General features: G+C 33.4%; 1 long non-coding RNA gene across 8 annotated transcripts in view; it reads right to left on the bottom strand.

The window, feature by feature from the left end:
* LOC123795723 (uncharacterized) overlaps positions 1–15,037 on the bottom strand; it is an 870,146-nt gene that overhangs the window by 582,976 nt on the left and 272,133 nt on the right. For all 8 annotated transcript variants that reach the window (XR_015722996.1, XR_015722994.1, XR_015722989.1 and 5 more), the window contains one exon: positions 11,271–11,367. This is a non-coding gene — a long non-coding RNA (uncharacterized LOC123795723). The remainder of the gene's footprint in view (positions 1–11,270; positions 11,368–15,037) is intronic.

The raw sequence follows: 15,037 nt of genomic DNA, 5'->3' as shown, positions 1-15,037 counted from the left end.
CCAGTTATAAGATTCCCTCATGTTACCTCTTTCTACCTACAGTTTCACCCCTACTCATCCCTAACACCTGGCAATCACTAATCTATTCATCATCTGAATAATTTAATTATTTAATTAATAATATATAGATGGAAAAATATGGTATGTAACCTTTTGACATTGGCTTTTTTCACTCAGTTTAATTCTTTTGAGACTTCTAGCTATTGTGTGTAGCAATAGTTCACTCCTTCCTATTGCATGATACGGATGTATTACATTTCGTCCATTTACAAATTAAAGAATATTTATGTCATTTCCAGATTGGGGTTATTACAAACAAAGGTGATATGAACATTTATGTATTGGTTTTTGTGTGAACATAAATTTTTATCTTTCTGGGATAGATGTGCAGAAGAGTGTAATTGCTGGGTCATATGATAAGTGCATGTTTAGTTTTGTAAGAGTGTGACAAACTGTTTCCCAGAGGACTGTGTCATTTTACATTCTAACCAATAATGCATGAGAGTAATCTAGTTTTCTTGCATCTTTCCTAGCATTTGGTGGTGTTATTGTTTTTATTTTAGCCATTCTGATGGGAAGGAAGAAATATCACCTAGTGCTTTTAATTTATATTTCCCTAATGGCTAATAATGAACATCTTTCTCTGTCCTTATTTACTATCTGAACATCCTCTTCACTGAAATATCTGTTCATGACTTCTGCCCAATTTCTAATTTGACTGCTTTTTTCTGCTGAGTTTGAGAGTTCTTTATATATTTTAAATATGAATGAATTCTTTCTCAGATTCATGGTTTATAAATATCATCTCCCACCTATATAATTTTACTCATATATTGTGTGATCTACATCACTTTCTATCCTGCATTTTAAAATTAAATAAATGTTTTGTTTCTATCCTATAGGAAAGTAAGTGTTCTTGAAAGGTAGAACAAAACTTAATTAACCTTCACATATATAACAAAAGAGACCTAATAACACATTATTGAAGGTTAGTGAACAAAGAAATAAATTTATTAAAATAGACATTCCAATAACAAACCAGTTCATAAGATTTTTATATTAAATTGATATACTTGAATCACATACTTCCCAAATATATGAATCATAAATTGAATCAAATACTTTCCAAGTGAGTAAATATTTTGTTTTTTTAATATCTGACTTTTAGATTCCCTATCTTATGTGCAACCAGCCTTTTTTAAATTGAAGCTTGTTTCTCAACCTATGAAAATGTGGTATCATTTACCATGTAAGCCTTAGCATGATGTAATTCTTTAGTTTATCTTGGTGTACGTTTTTCTAACTTCCATTCAGGATTTGTTTTAAATCTGGTTTAGAAGATCAAGGCATGGGAATCTGGATATATTCTCCAAATAAACCTATATAGCTGTGCTGCCTTCTCTTCCTTGGTATCTAATATTTAGGTGGTGGTGCAAGCCCCTATTTTACTGCCTATAAACTGCTAGCCATTTATTGATTCACCTGGTATTTAATTGCTTGCTCCCAATAAGTGTTCTAATCAGAACATTCAAGAACACTTCATTACTCCCAATTCCAATGGAGTTACAGAAATTAGAGTTGCAAATAACCTGCTAAGTCACCCTTTTAATATTTTCTCTGGGCAGGGTTATTCCCCGTGGTATATTACTCTTTTTTTCTTTCTTTCTTTCTTTCTTTCTTTCTTTCTTTCTTTCTTTCTTTCTTTTTTTTTTTTTTTTGGTCAATCTGAACTTTAAAGAGGTTCAATAAGTGTGTCTTCTAATGCTTCTACCCGAAGGCTGAACCAGGCAGAATCTCTCTGGAAGGTATGGAAATCATATCTCTTACCAGTATCCAGTATCTTCTAGGAATGAACTATAATTGTTCCTTTTGCCATTACTGAATAAAATTTTCTGAGTTCCTGGTTGTTAGTGCAATAATGTAAGAGGAACCTACTCCTTCTCCCAAGGCTGTCTTCCCTCGCTACTAACTGCCAATTACATCAGAAACATGATTAACAGAATTGTTATAGTAGTCAAAATGGTGATGAAGTTATGCCATTAGGAAGGAGAGGAAACTCAAATAATTATCTGTCATTTATATTCACCCCGAATTTCTCTTTCCTAAGTCACTTTTCCTAGACATAGATCTAATTTTCCTATGAAAGTTAGAAAAGTAGGAAGTCAGGAGTGGAACAGAATTTGACTTTAAAAACCTCACTTGGGATTGGTGTATCATTATTGTTTGCAAGGCACTGTCAATATCTTATTATTCATATAGTGATAAGGTGAAACGAAATGGGTTATTATCCACATTTTATAGATGACTGTATTGAGGTTCTCATTTAGTAAGTTGCTTTAGGTTAAAAACACATTCTCAAATTCAGTTACATGATAACATGTGAAATCCAGACTGGAACATAGCATTTATTTATTTGGGACCTATTATATGCAAAATTAGTTCAAAACACTACATTTGCTTAGATTTCCTATCACATTCCCTATTCCTTCCCTGTCTCCTTTGTGAGCACATCTTTTTCTATTTTTCCTTAAGTTTTAATATATTTTAGAGCAGCAGAAGTCAATTTTTGCTGCATATTTGAATCACTAGCGGAGTTTTTAGATGTCACGATGCCCAGGTCATGCCTTATAGTAATTAAATATGAATATATGGGGGATAAACTCAGGATTCAATATACTTTCTTAAACTTTTCAGTTGATTCCAAAATGCAGACAAGTTTGAGAACTACTATCTCAGATTTCTAGCCTATTCATTCTTCTCTTACCACTGTACATTCAATCACACACTGAAATTTCATTTTCTACTTGCATGTTGGCTGCTCTCAAGTCCACATCTCCAACTGGACCACTGTCATGGGCTTCAGAATCTTCTCCACTTACATATCCATCTCCACAGGGACTTTAAACTCAACAATTCCTGGACTGGGTTTATAGTTTTTCCTCACACCTTTTTTTCTCTTATTTAGAGTATAGACCATTATGCTACAAAACAACATTCAAGAATTCAGTGGCTTTATCAAAATATAAGGCTTCTTCTCTTTATATTCTCTATTGTCAACCTAAATAGTTCTGCTATTCTCAACCTCCAGGCATCTTTTCTTGTTCTCTCCATGATAATCAGCCAACTGGGGGAAAGGACGGGGTACGGGTGGGGGTCCAGGTGTAACCCCTCAGTGGCAGGCCTCAGAATGTGCATATATAACTTATTTTTATCCCATCAATCAGTACTTATTTGCATGACTGCACCAGTCTATAAAGGCAAATATGTGTAGTCTTTAGCTAGATGGCTGTCTACCTGGCTAAAACCAAAAGGAAGGAACTTCTGAGTCTGGACAAGATGGAATAATAAGGACCCAAATTGCCCTCCTGACTGAAATGACATAAAACTGACAAGATATATGAGATAACAGCTTTTAATTCACTGAATGTGGACAACAGGGTTCTAAGAGATGTGAATCAAATTAATCAGTTCACTGTGCAGAGAGGGGTAAGTTATCCAGGCCATGTGAGATTCCCTAAGTTGAAAACATGGATCTGAGAGTCAGAAGAAATAAGAATTTTCTAGGCAGTTAGATCTTGCAGGTCAGATTATCAGAAAATATGGAGGGGCATAAACAGAGAATACCGGAAGTCTGTAGAGGATATCCTTGTAGTATTCAACATACAATGCATCAGTGCATGCCTGTGGAAGCTGTCCAATATTGGTAAATAAAACCAGGGGAAAGATTAAAGGAAACAGTGGCTGGTGCTCACGGGCACCAGGAATTGTGCTTTTTTCCACCACAAGGACTAGAAAACCTCATGATTCTCATAACATTGACTAGAGTACACAAAACGTCTTGCCTCAGTCATGGAGAATACTTAGCTCTCCTTATCCATGAAAGATACTTAGCACACCTCCAGTTGTTCCTTTAAAAATCTTAAAATCAGAATCTCAACGGATAAAATTGTTTTCAAGTGATCAACTTGTATCCCAGAACAAAGCTGAAAAATATGTTAGGTATAAAAAATATGCAACACCCAACTAGATGAAAGTCCCAAAGTCTCATATCCAAGAGAAAATTATGAGGATTGAAGGAAAAATAACTTATTATAAGGAAAAAAAAAACAATCAAAAGTGACCTTAAACTGACACAAATGTTAGAATTACCAAGCAAGTGCATTCAAATAGTTATTATAACTTCATTCTATATATTTAAAAAGTTAGAGATATGAAATATATGTTTTTAAAAAGAACCAAATTGAATTTCTGAAGATGAAAACTACAATGAGTTAGATCAAATATACAGTGAACAGAATTAACAATGGATTAGACAATGTAAAAAAGAGGATTAGTGAACTCTGAGACATAACAATAAGAACTATCCAAAATAAAACATAAAGAACAAAAGAGAATAAAAGAGCAAAAAGTGTAAGTGAACTGTGAGAAAACTTAAGTGATCTCATATATGTACAAGTGGAGTCTCCAAAGGTTAGAAGATACCAGATAGGAGGAAAGGACAGAACAGCTTTTCAATAAATAATTGCTAATTTTTTTCAAAATTGATTAACATCAGAAACCCAACAAATAAAAAAAAGCAGAAACCGATCCATAAATACAGAGAGCAAACTGGTGGTTGCCAGAGGGGAGGGGATGTAGGGATGGGCAAAATGTGTGAAAAGGAGTGGGTGGTATAGGCTTCCATTACGGAATGATCAAGTCATGGGGATGAAAGGTACAGCATAGGGAATATAGTTAATGGTATTATAATAGCTCTGTATGGTGACAGATGGGAGTTACACTTGTGGTGAGCATAGCATAACATATAGTGTTATCAAATCACTATACTGTATACCTAAAACTCATGTAAAATTGTACATCAACTGTACTTCAATTAAAAAAACCCACAACAATAAAGTCCAAGAGTCTCAATAAATCTCAAACACAAGAGACATCAAGAAAAGTACTCCAAGGCACAACATAATCAAATTTCTTAAAGCTAGTGATGGAAAATCTTTAAAACAGCCCAAAGAAAAGACATCTTATTTAACTTAATCATGTATTTAAAATAATACATGTTATGTACAAAAACAAGACAAGGATGATTTCCTTCTCATAGAAAATATATGAGTGAGTAAAAAAATGGAATAGCATCTTTAAAGTACTGAAAGATAATGTGGCTGGCCTGGAATTATCTACCTGGTAAAAATATATCTCCAAAAAATGTGAAAAAAAGACTTTTTCAGACATCAGCCCCAGACCATCATAGCAAAAAGCCATTTTCTTTTAGTCAGAGGAAGAAAAGACAGCTGGTTGGAAATATGAAATGAGAGCATTAGAGATGTAAGTTATCTGGGCAAATATATATGATTTTTAAAATGATCTAAACATTATCTTAAAGATAAATGACTGTATTTTAAAATATACATATATTTAAATACATACATGAAAGTATACATAAATATACATAACACATGTATTTTTGTATACATAAACATAAAAGGCATGGCAATAATAACAAATCCAGAAGGGGTGGGAAGGAAAGTGCTACAGTAACACTTGAAGGTAGATGGTGATAAGATCAAGAAAAACACCATAAATGTAAAACAACCATTAAATGACAAAACAATGAGTTATAGCTAATAAGCCAACAAAGGAGGTAAAATGGATTCATACTTTGATTAAATTAATCCATAAGAAGGCAAAAAAAGAGAGTTGTTGTGACTGTGTTAAATTAACATTTGTTAGTAGAGAGAGCCTCAGAGTGTTGGATAGTAAGACTTGGTTCAACAAAAGAGCATAAGGGAAAGTGAAACAAAGTTTATAATGCACAGGTCCTACAGAAAATACATAGCATGCCTTGAAGGACCACACAGGGAGGTGGTGTAGGCAGAGAAAGCAGCAGGATGAGGGGCACATGGCTTCTTTAGGTCTGTGTGGAGTGGTTTGGGGTTTCCACACTAAGACCAGATCAATTAATTCAAACCAAAAAGAACAGAGTTTTGGGGCTCCTGGGTGGCTAAGTTGTTAAGCATCTTGCCTTTGGCTCAGGGCATGATCCCAGAGTCCTGGGATCAATCCCCGCATTGGGCTCCCTGCTCCACTGGGAGCCTGCTTCTTCCTCTCCCACTCCTCCTGCTTGTGTTCCCTCTCTCGCTGCCTGTCTCTCTGTCAAATAAATAAACAAATCTTAAAAAAAAAAAAAAAAAAAAAAAAGAGCGGAGATTTGGTGAAGCTCTGTAGGGGTCTTATCTAAGGAGTATGCAAGGGGAAGGCCCTAGGAGGCAGTGGAGATTATCACAAGGGCTGTCGGAAAAGCTGCATCAGGAATTTACATTTACTTGTGATTTGTTAGGCTGTTATCTGGGTCATGTGCTTGTATGAGGGTCTAATGTCCGTTAAAGGCCTCCACAGGCTGCTTGGCCAAACAAAATGGATGTAGAGGCAGCAATACCCTGGAGTAGCATAATTAAACTCATTATAAGGATAAAGGGAATGAAGTTAAGACTGGGAAAATAGAAAACAAATAGTACATGATAGACTTAAACCTAATAATATCAAAACTCACATTAAATGTAAATGATATAAATACCCCAAATATTATGAACATCATTGTTAATGAATACTTCACAATATTTACCACATTCTTTCTTGCTTAAAACTTTTTAATAAATTTCCATAACTTAAGAGATGATTTACAAAATCCTTAATATCTCCTACAAGACTCTGTATGATCTGACCTAAACTCCTTTGGGTGGGGGGGTTTCCTATGATATTCTTTTCTTCTAACAAACTGAAATTCTTTAGTTTTACTAAGATGTTACATCTTCTCTCCTTAAATTAAGATTCACCTTTCCTGAAAGAGTATCTCCATCCTGAACTTTTTGTCATAGCGAAATCTTACACAGGCAGAGGGTGTTGCTGTAGACTCTTGTAGGGGCCAAGGGCAGGCCTCCCCAAGATGGACCACTTTGGCATGAATCGTATTTTGACTTAAAAGGATTCAAAACCCAAAAGAAGCAGAAGAAACTCTTCACTTCCCCCTCAATTGCCTGCTTATATCAGCAAGAGAGCTATTAATAGAGATTCCTCTTTACCTAAGAAACTTACCTATATAAGGCAACCTTTGTTTTCCAAACATCTTTCCCTTTTCTGGCTAATGGTCTTTCTCCCCTATGTATCCCTCAGACCCCTCCCCCTACCCATCTCCTTAACTCATATAAGCGTCATGTTGCCTGTCTTTGGAATTTCCATGTCTGGGTGGAGTCCCCATACATAGGCTATTAAATTTGATTTTCTCTTGTTAATCTGTCTCATGTCAATTTGGTTCTTAGTCCAAGTAGGTTCTTGAAGGGTAGAGTAATTTCTTTCTCCCCTACACTCTTTTATTAGAATCTAACCCTCCAGGGGCGCCCGGGTGGCTCAGCCAGTTAAGTAGTCTGCCTTTGGCTTAGTCCCAGAATCGAGCCCTGCACCAGGCTCCCTGTTCAGTGGGGAGTCTGCTTCTCCCTCTGACCCTCGCCCATCTTGTGCTCTCTCTTTCACCTTCTCTCTCAAATAAATAAATAAAATATATTTTTTAAAGATTTTATTTATTTATTTGACAGATAGAGACAGCCAGCGAGAGAGGGAACATAAGCAGGGGGAGTGGGAGAGGAAGAAGCAGGCTCATAGCGGAGGAGCCTGATGTGGGGCTCGATCCCATAACGCCGGGATCACGCCCTGAGCCGAAGGCAGACGCTTAACCGCTATGCCACCCAGGCGCCCCGTAAATAAATAAAATATTTAAAAAAAAAAATCTAACCCTCTAAATCTTGTCTAGCTGCCTCTTCCTCGTTTCTCTATCAATCTGTCCTATTCCCAAGAACTTGGGAAGCAAGTAGGTTAAGTCTCCTTAGAAATCGAGAGGATAAGATTTGAGATTTAATACATGGAGAAGTAGAGCCAAAAAAAAAAAAATGCTGACTGTTAAATATGGGAGTGAAGGAAGGAGCACTATGAAGAATGACTTATCACATTTTATCTTAATTGCTTGCTTCCTTATCATTATTGCTAAGGATACCAAAAACACTGTAATAGTAAGGAGTATTGGTATCCTCATACATAGTATATCACCCAGTGCATAGAAGGCATTCTTTAATTTGTTTAATTGGAAACTGAACCTCACAGTAGTCCTAAGCATTTAAATTGATAATTCCTACCTAAAGTCAAGAAATTAATCTTTAGAGAAGTTACCTAAGTTACATAGGAGGTAGCATGATCTAGAAGTTAAGAGTATAATTTCTAGTCATACAATCTGATTTTAAACTGTCATTTCACCACTATCAAGCTGTATGAACTTGGACGAGTTACTTTAGCTTTCTATAATTTGGTTTTCTCTTCTATAATTAGATTCAAAATTTCACCATTTTCTTTTTTCCTTTTTTAATTTTTTTGCTTATGTTCTTCTTTGAATTCTTCAAATACTTTGATTTTAACCTCATTCATGATTTCAACAACTTAGAGTTTGACCACTTCTTTATGACATTATGTGTTTTCATCTCTAGAATTACAATTTAGATACTGAACCATGTGTGAACCTATGGTGATTATTTTGGGAAATGTTTCATTAATCTTAATAAATGACAGTTGCATTATCTTTTCTATGACCTTCAACTTGTTTTTAATCTAGGAACTCTTCACTCACTCTAAAATCAATTTGAATTGATTTCACAAGAACCTTGGTATAGATTTTTAAAGATTTTTAAGTAGTATTATATAATTGTATTGAGTACTAATATATAATGTACATATTAAACTTTGACTTGCTTTCAAAGAGCTTTAGCCTGAGAATGGGATTTTAGACACAAGAAAATTACGAGTATTAGGAAATATATGTACTATTTGACTTAGGTTTGTTTTATTTTAGGTATCTCTGGAAAAAAGTTTTTCTCAATCCAGTGCACACGTTACTCAGTGAAACTTTTGGAATCTACATTAGCACTTCTCAGACACTGGGTGCCATCCAACAGATTACTACCACAGCATACTAAGTAGTATTTTAATGGACTGAAAATACAAATATGGAAAAGGGGAATCATTTAGCTTATCTGCAGGGAGGATTACATCTACGACAAAAATTATTGAGACTTACCTAAATCAGTAGAAGGTGGTATTTTGCAAACTTTACTACAGGGAATGTTTCATTTAAATGGCAGAAATTAACACTTTCAGCAAATATTTTAAATTTTACTTAAAGTATTTCAAAATGATAACCAACATGCTTCCTTAAATAACCTTGAATGTGACCAGATAAATAAACAGGTTTTAATTATAAGTTTCAAATCAACAAAAGGAAAACACTGTGTTCTGTAAGAAGCTTATCAGAGATGCCAGAGAGAAGAATTCAGAAGTGACTAACCACCTGAATAATCGTGGAAAATCAATGCAATAAGTCATACATTGTCAAAACAAATCTTACAGAGCACTGTTAACATGTCTTGTTATTTGAATGGAAAAGAAAAACAATTTAGGGAGGAGTTAATTAATTTTTTCAAAGGGAACAAAAATCATAAATAGACAGTATTTAACATCACCAGGAATGGGGGGAAAGATGTTAGCAATGAAAAGAAACAAAACGTATATTTCAATTAGAATAAGAAACTCTTTGGAGTGCTTCTCGAGAAGGGTAATGAAATACTATTGTTTTGGAAAGGTGAACATTTGCTGAATTAATGATTATGAAGAAAACATTTTCAGGTACCAAGGAAGTACAAAGGTAGGTACAAGCATGTAAAAAGTAGAGATAATACTACTTAAAAGTAAAAGTTAGGTCAAATCATCAGGGGAATGAAGTTTTGCCAAGATAAATTTAATTCAGACCATATTAATTAAAAGTGAATCAGCTTGACAATTTTCTTAGAGTTGAGATATATTATAATGCTTGATATTGTAAAATTTTTTTTATGGCCAGCAAATGAATATTTAACCTTCCTAAAAATTAATGAATTATCTTAATGTTAGCAATACCATTTGCATGTTAAAGGCAATGCACAAACTACAAATACCAGAATATCTCACAGATCTGGAATTATAAGAGAAAAAGTCACTTCTGAAAATATAAATAATGACAAATATATACAAATTATAATTTTACCATAAATATATACATATTGTTTTAAGGAATTTATAGATATTTCAAATTAAGACCATCAAACAATTGTCTAATGGAAGGTGTTAAGCGCTTGCAATTAATATGAATTTTGCTGAAAGCTTTTTTCATGAAAACTCTTATTTGCTTGTAGAAGATTCCTCTAAGATCTTATTTACATCAGTGTATTATTTAGCAACATATAGAACATAATAAATATCAGTCCATCATAGTTCAATTCATTACACAGTAACAGAAAAAAAATATACCTAGAACTTTTGTCCCATGTCAGGTATTGAGCTAAATGCTCACATTTCTTCTTCCTTATACAAATTACTTTGGTTATTTTTAAATGCAACAATAGTTTATGAAGACTAATAAATAGTTTATACACTAATAATTTATAAAACCTAAACAAAATTTTCATTGTGATAGCTTTTCTCATATATATAGACACTCTATCATTAGGGATATGGGTGGGGAAATACAATGCATACTTACTGATTTGAGTGTTTAAAATGCAAAAAGGTGTTTGATATGGGCATAAATAAGTAAATGTTATAAGACATTTTATAGAATCTAATAAACAGATTCTAAATTGTTTTAGTTTAACTGAAAACATTAAATAACAGCTAAATAATAATAAATAATGAGGAAAGGAATGTCAACATCTACCAGGTCATACAATATTTTTCTAAAAAACAATGATTAAAACAGGATATGTAGGCTATGTCTAGATGGAACACTGGAAAAATATCTGTGTTCCAAAAATAAAAATTTTACATTTAATAATTTAATACGCAACAAAGGAAATGTAGACCCATGATCCACACATTAGAGGAAGACAAATCCCTACCGAATTAGAGTCAAAAGGAAAAGAATGGATATGTGACTTCATAAATATTTTTAAATTAATGCAGATATGCCCTGTCATTCGAATTCTCATTATCTTAATATTCACTAAGATGACTCACAAATATTTTATTCAAAACTCACTATCTGAATATAAAACTGGCTATCAGTTTGCATGTGCCAGTGAAAAGTGCTTAAATTGTGCATTTTTGTTAAGAGAATGTATAGTCAAGACAGTTATATTTCAGTTCTTTGCCCCAAAGAACAGTGTTTTCCTGAGAAAACCTTAGACATTTATTCTTTTACTTACCTTTTTCACTTTCAACACATCACCAAACAGTAGCAGGATTTGCAGTCCTCGTTTTCTTTCTCCCAGCATTCCTTACGTAAGTCTCTCTTCATAACCACTTAAAAAGAAAAAAAATCTGGTGTTTACTTATTTTATTTTACCAAGTGCTTTTTGCATTCATCATGTATCTTTAACATTTTTTTCTTATTATCTGCATTACAGTATAAGTTCACTGTAGTATCAAAGCAACCTAAATCATATATGCATGTATGTATCTCTTCAAATCTGTTTTAGTTTGCTAGGTAATTGGTGTTTTAAATACCTCAGATGATCTTTTTGATTTTCTAAATGATAATATATAATTCATTGATATCATCCACTCCTTTCTCTCTGCCTGACAATTATATTCATATTAGTGTTGCTCTTATTTAGTTCTCTGGCTTATTTTGTGTGGTTTTAATAACATGCTTAAACAAAGATTTATCTAAATCTCAATTTTTCAATAATAAGCCCTATTTTGTAAAATAAGACTCTTAGTACTTTGACCTTTTCTTATATCTTTCCCAATTCTCAATCTTTTTATTCTCTACTCTAATCCCTATATACTTAAAAAACTTCTCTTCTACAGATTAGATTTCTCTGGCTCCATATGAATCTATTTTTTTCTTACTCTTGATGATATTGATCATAGTGGAACTTACTTCACTGCTTATCATAGATGGAACCACTGCCTCCTTAAAGATATGTCTTGCTTTTTCTTATGTGTCTAATTTTGTTGGAGGGAGTCTTTATATAATTTAGTAGAAGTCTGTAGAAGGCAAACTTACCAAATCCCTGCATAGCTAAACTTATCTAGATATTATTATAATGAGTGATTAATAAAACCCTAGACTGAAAATAGTTTCTTCTCCATGATTTTGATGGAATTATCGCATTGTTGTCAGTATACTGTACAGCCAATAAAACTGAAGGAGTATGAACCTTCTTTATTGCTTCAGTTTCTCATTAGAGGCTTTTACATTTCCTTATTTTGGTACTCCAAAGTTTCATAACGAGGAATCAAAGTGTGACTATTTTTTTTATTTTTTATTTTTTTAAAGATTTTATTTATTTATTCGACAGAGATAGAGACAGCCAGCGAGAGAGGGAACACAAGCAGGGGGAGTGGGAGAGGAAGAAGCAGGCTCCCAGTGGAGGAGCCTGATGTGGGGCTCGATCCCATAACGCTGGGATCACGCCCTGAGCCGAAGGCAGACGCTTAACTGCTGAGCCACCCAGGCACCCCCAAGCGTGACTATTTTTATTCATTTTTCTGGGCTCTTGGTGGAATCTTTCAATTTGGATTTTATGTCTTCAGCTCTGGGAAAATTCTTTTTCAATTTTTTTGATTAATGGTGGCCCAAGTTTTTCTTCTCTTTTCAGGGACTTTTATGCATCAGCTATTGACCTCTTAGACTGGTCATATATCTTGCGTCTTTTTTTTTGGGGGGGGGCATTTTATCTTTGTATACTTGAATAATTTTTCTAGGGGATCCCTTCCATGTCTTTCCAGACCTATTTAAAAAAATATTTTAGCAAAAAAAAATATATAATATCAAAATATTTTAGCAATTTTATTTGTAATATAGATTTTTGCTTGCTTTTTATCTTTTTAATAGATTCTTCTATTTTTACTCTGTATATGATATCTTCATTAATTTATTTGCATGTAGTATTAGAGTATTTATAAATACTTGATTTTTCAGTTACTTTTAATTTTTATCATTCAGGATGCTGGATGTCCACAAGACTCTCAAGCATTTAAAAAATAAAGCCAATTAAAAATTGATCATCAAAATCACCATTCGATAGAATCATAGAATGTATTGGTTTGCCCTAAACCATCTCTAGGTAGTACATCCCCACTATGTCTTAGTCAATCTGTACTTACTGATACTAATGGTGGAAATATAATGGAAAATAATGAGTTAAATAACCGTACTACTTTCAGAGTATTCTGAGGAAGGGATATAAAAATATCTTGTTTGAGGTCAGAGAAAATTGATGAAAATAAACTGCTTTGTAGAAAAATAAGAAGAAGTAGACAGATTAGCTGAGTTCTTTTTTTTGAATAAGGTACTATGGGGTTATACAAGGAGTATATGCTATGTTCCTCTCTTATCTCCACATAGACTCTCCATTATTCTCAATTTCAGATGGTTATGACCACCAGAGGTACGTACATCAATTTTATACTGATTATTCATAACTCAGAACTGATTTACTCTGCTACACCTATGAACATAGATAAAAAGACCACTAATTTGAAAGGAGAAGAGCAAAAGACATGGGCACATTGTCACCATTTCAATGTCTGCTGGCTCATATTTGGGCAGTATATTTGGTTTTTTAAAAACAAGCAAATTATCTGATCATCCAATAAATAAGTCTGCTTCCCCAAAACATTAGAAAATCATTTTCAAAGTATTTTTTATTAACTGGGGAAAGTAACATGAGCACTATAAGGTTTTGAACATTATTTAGTAATTCATGTTACATCTCATGGTCACCAAGAAGCTAATATGAAACATTTAGCTTCAAAAGTCAAGACAGATTAAAATTTCAGAAACAAAGATGGAGAAAGAAGAAGTTATTATTGCCTTAGTGGAATTATTTGAATTTGTAGGATGGCAACTTCATTGCTAAAATAACTATCTTACAGGTGTAAAGTAAGAAAGTGAAATTCTAAAGTAATAAATGAAATTTGACCATTACTGCATTTTTTCCTTTTAGTTAAGCATACAGTTTTCAAACCAAATTCTTTAAAATTCTACAGTTATTTATATAACCTGAGTATATCCTATAGATAGGAATAAAGGCTATGATAGTTAATGGTGGTTACCTAAGACTTGATTTCCTGCACTCATCTGTGTTTCAATCTTGCTGGCTTTGTTTCTTTTGTAATAATTTCTTCTGTAATAGTTTCAGGTAAGGGTCCATTTAATCATTGACAAAAGAAAAAGGAGAAAATAGGCAAGAAGGAGCAAAAGAAAAGATATAAGAGGAAGCAGAAGACAGAAGAGACCTCTGCTACTTAAAACAAGTGATTGAAAACCCTTAGGTTAGGACTTGAACAATTCTTTAGTATTATTAATGCTTTTCCTAAGAATGTATTATTAATCATTACATGTAGTCAAATAATGCAAAGATTAATATAGAATTTCAATAGCTTATTTTCTCCCTGACTCTCCCTAATTCCCACTCCCCTGAGGCAACCAGAGAGGTAAGAATACCTGACACGTTTCCAGATACTAGCTAGCCAAAGTATCTTTCAACACTTTTCCATACTTACACAAACACAAACAAATATATAGACTTAAAAAGAATCCTAGAAGAGGAAAACTACTAATAAATTGTTAATTATTTTATTAAGAGTTTTGTTTTCTGGCCCCATACTGCAATCTACAAGCTCTGTTCAAAGACATAGTTAACACAGGTGATTTTATTTGGTAAAATCCAGAAATGAAGGTAGTTGGCCCAAGATGGTAACCATATCCCACCTTGGGGTCCTTAGCGCCCAAATGAGATGTATGCTTCAAGATTATAGTAAAAAATAAATTACTTATTTTACAATTTGGTGTTTAGAATTCCTTATTGAGAAGATATATTTCTTATGTTTACAGTTTTATTATCTCAATTATCTGAGAGTTGTAAGAAACTAATGTAGGTTGTATTCATTCTAAATATTGAAAACACTTCCTAAGGAGATGCTTTCATTTTGGGTATATCTATTAATTATAAATAGTTCA

This window comes from Ursus americanus, chromosome 35 (assembly GCF_024610735.1).
Source record: "Ursus americanus isolate L20-20 chromosome 35, mUrsAme1.1.p, whole genome shotgun sequence".
NCBI classification, from domain to species: Eukaryota; Metazoa; Chordata; class Mammalia; order Carnivora; family Ursidae; genus Ursus; species Ursus americanus.
Note: the sequence above shows the minus strand (reverse complement) of the source record. Positions and strands in the feature narration are given on the sequence as shown.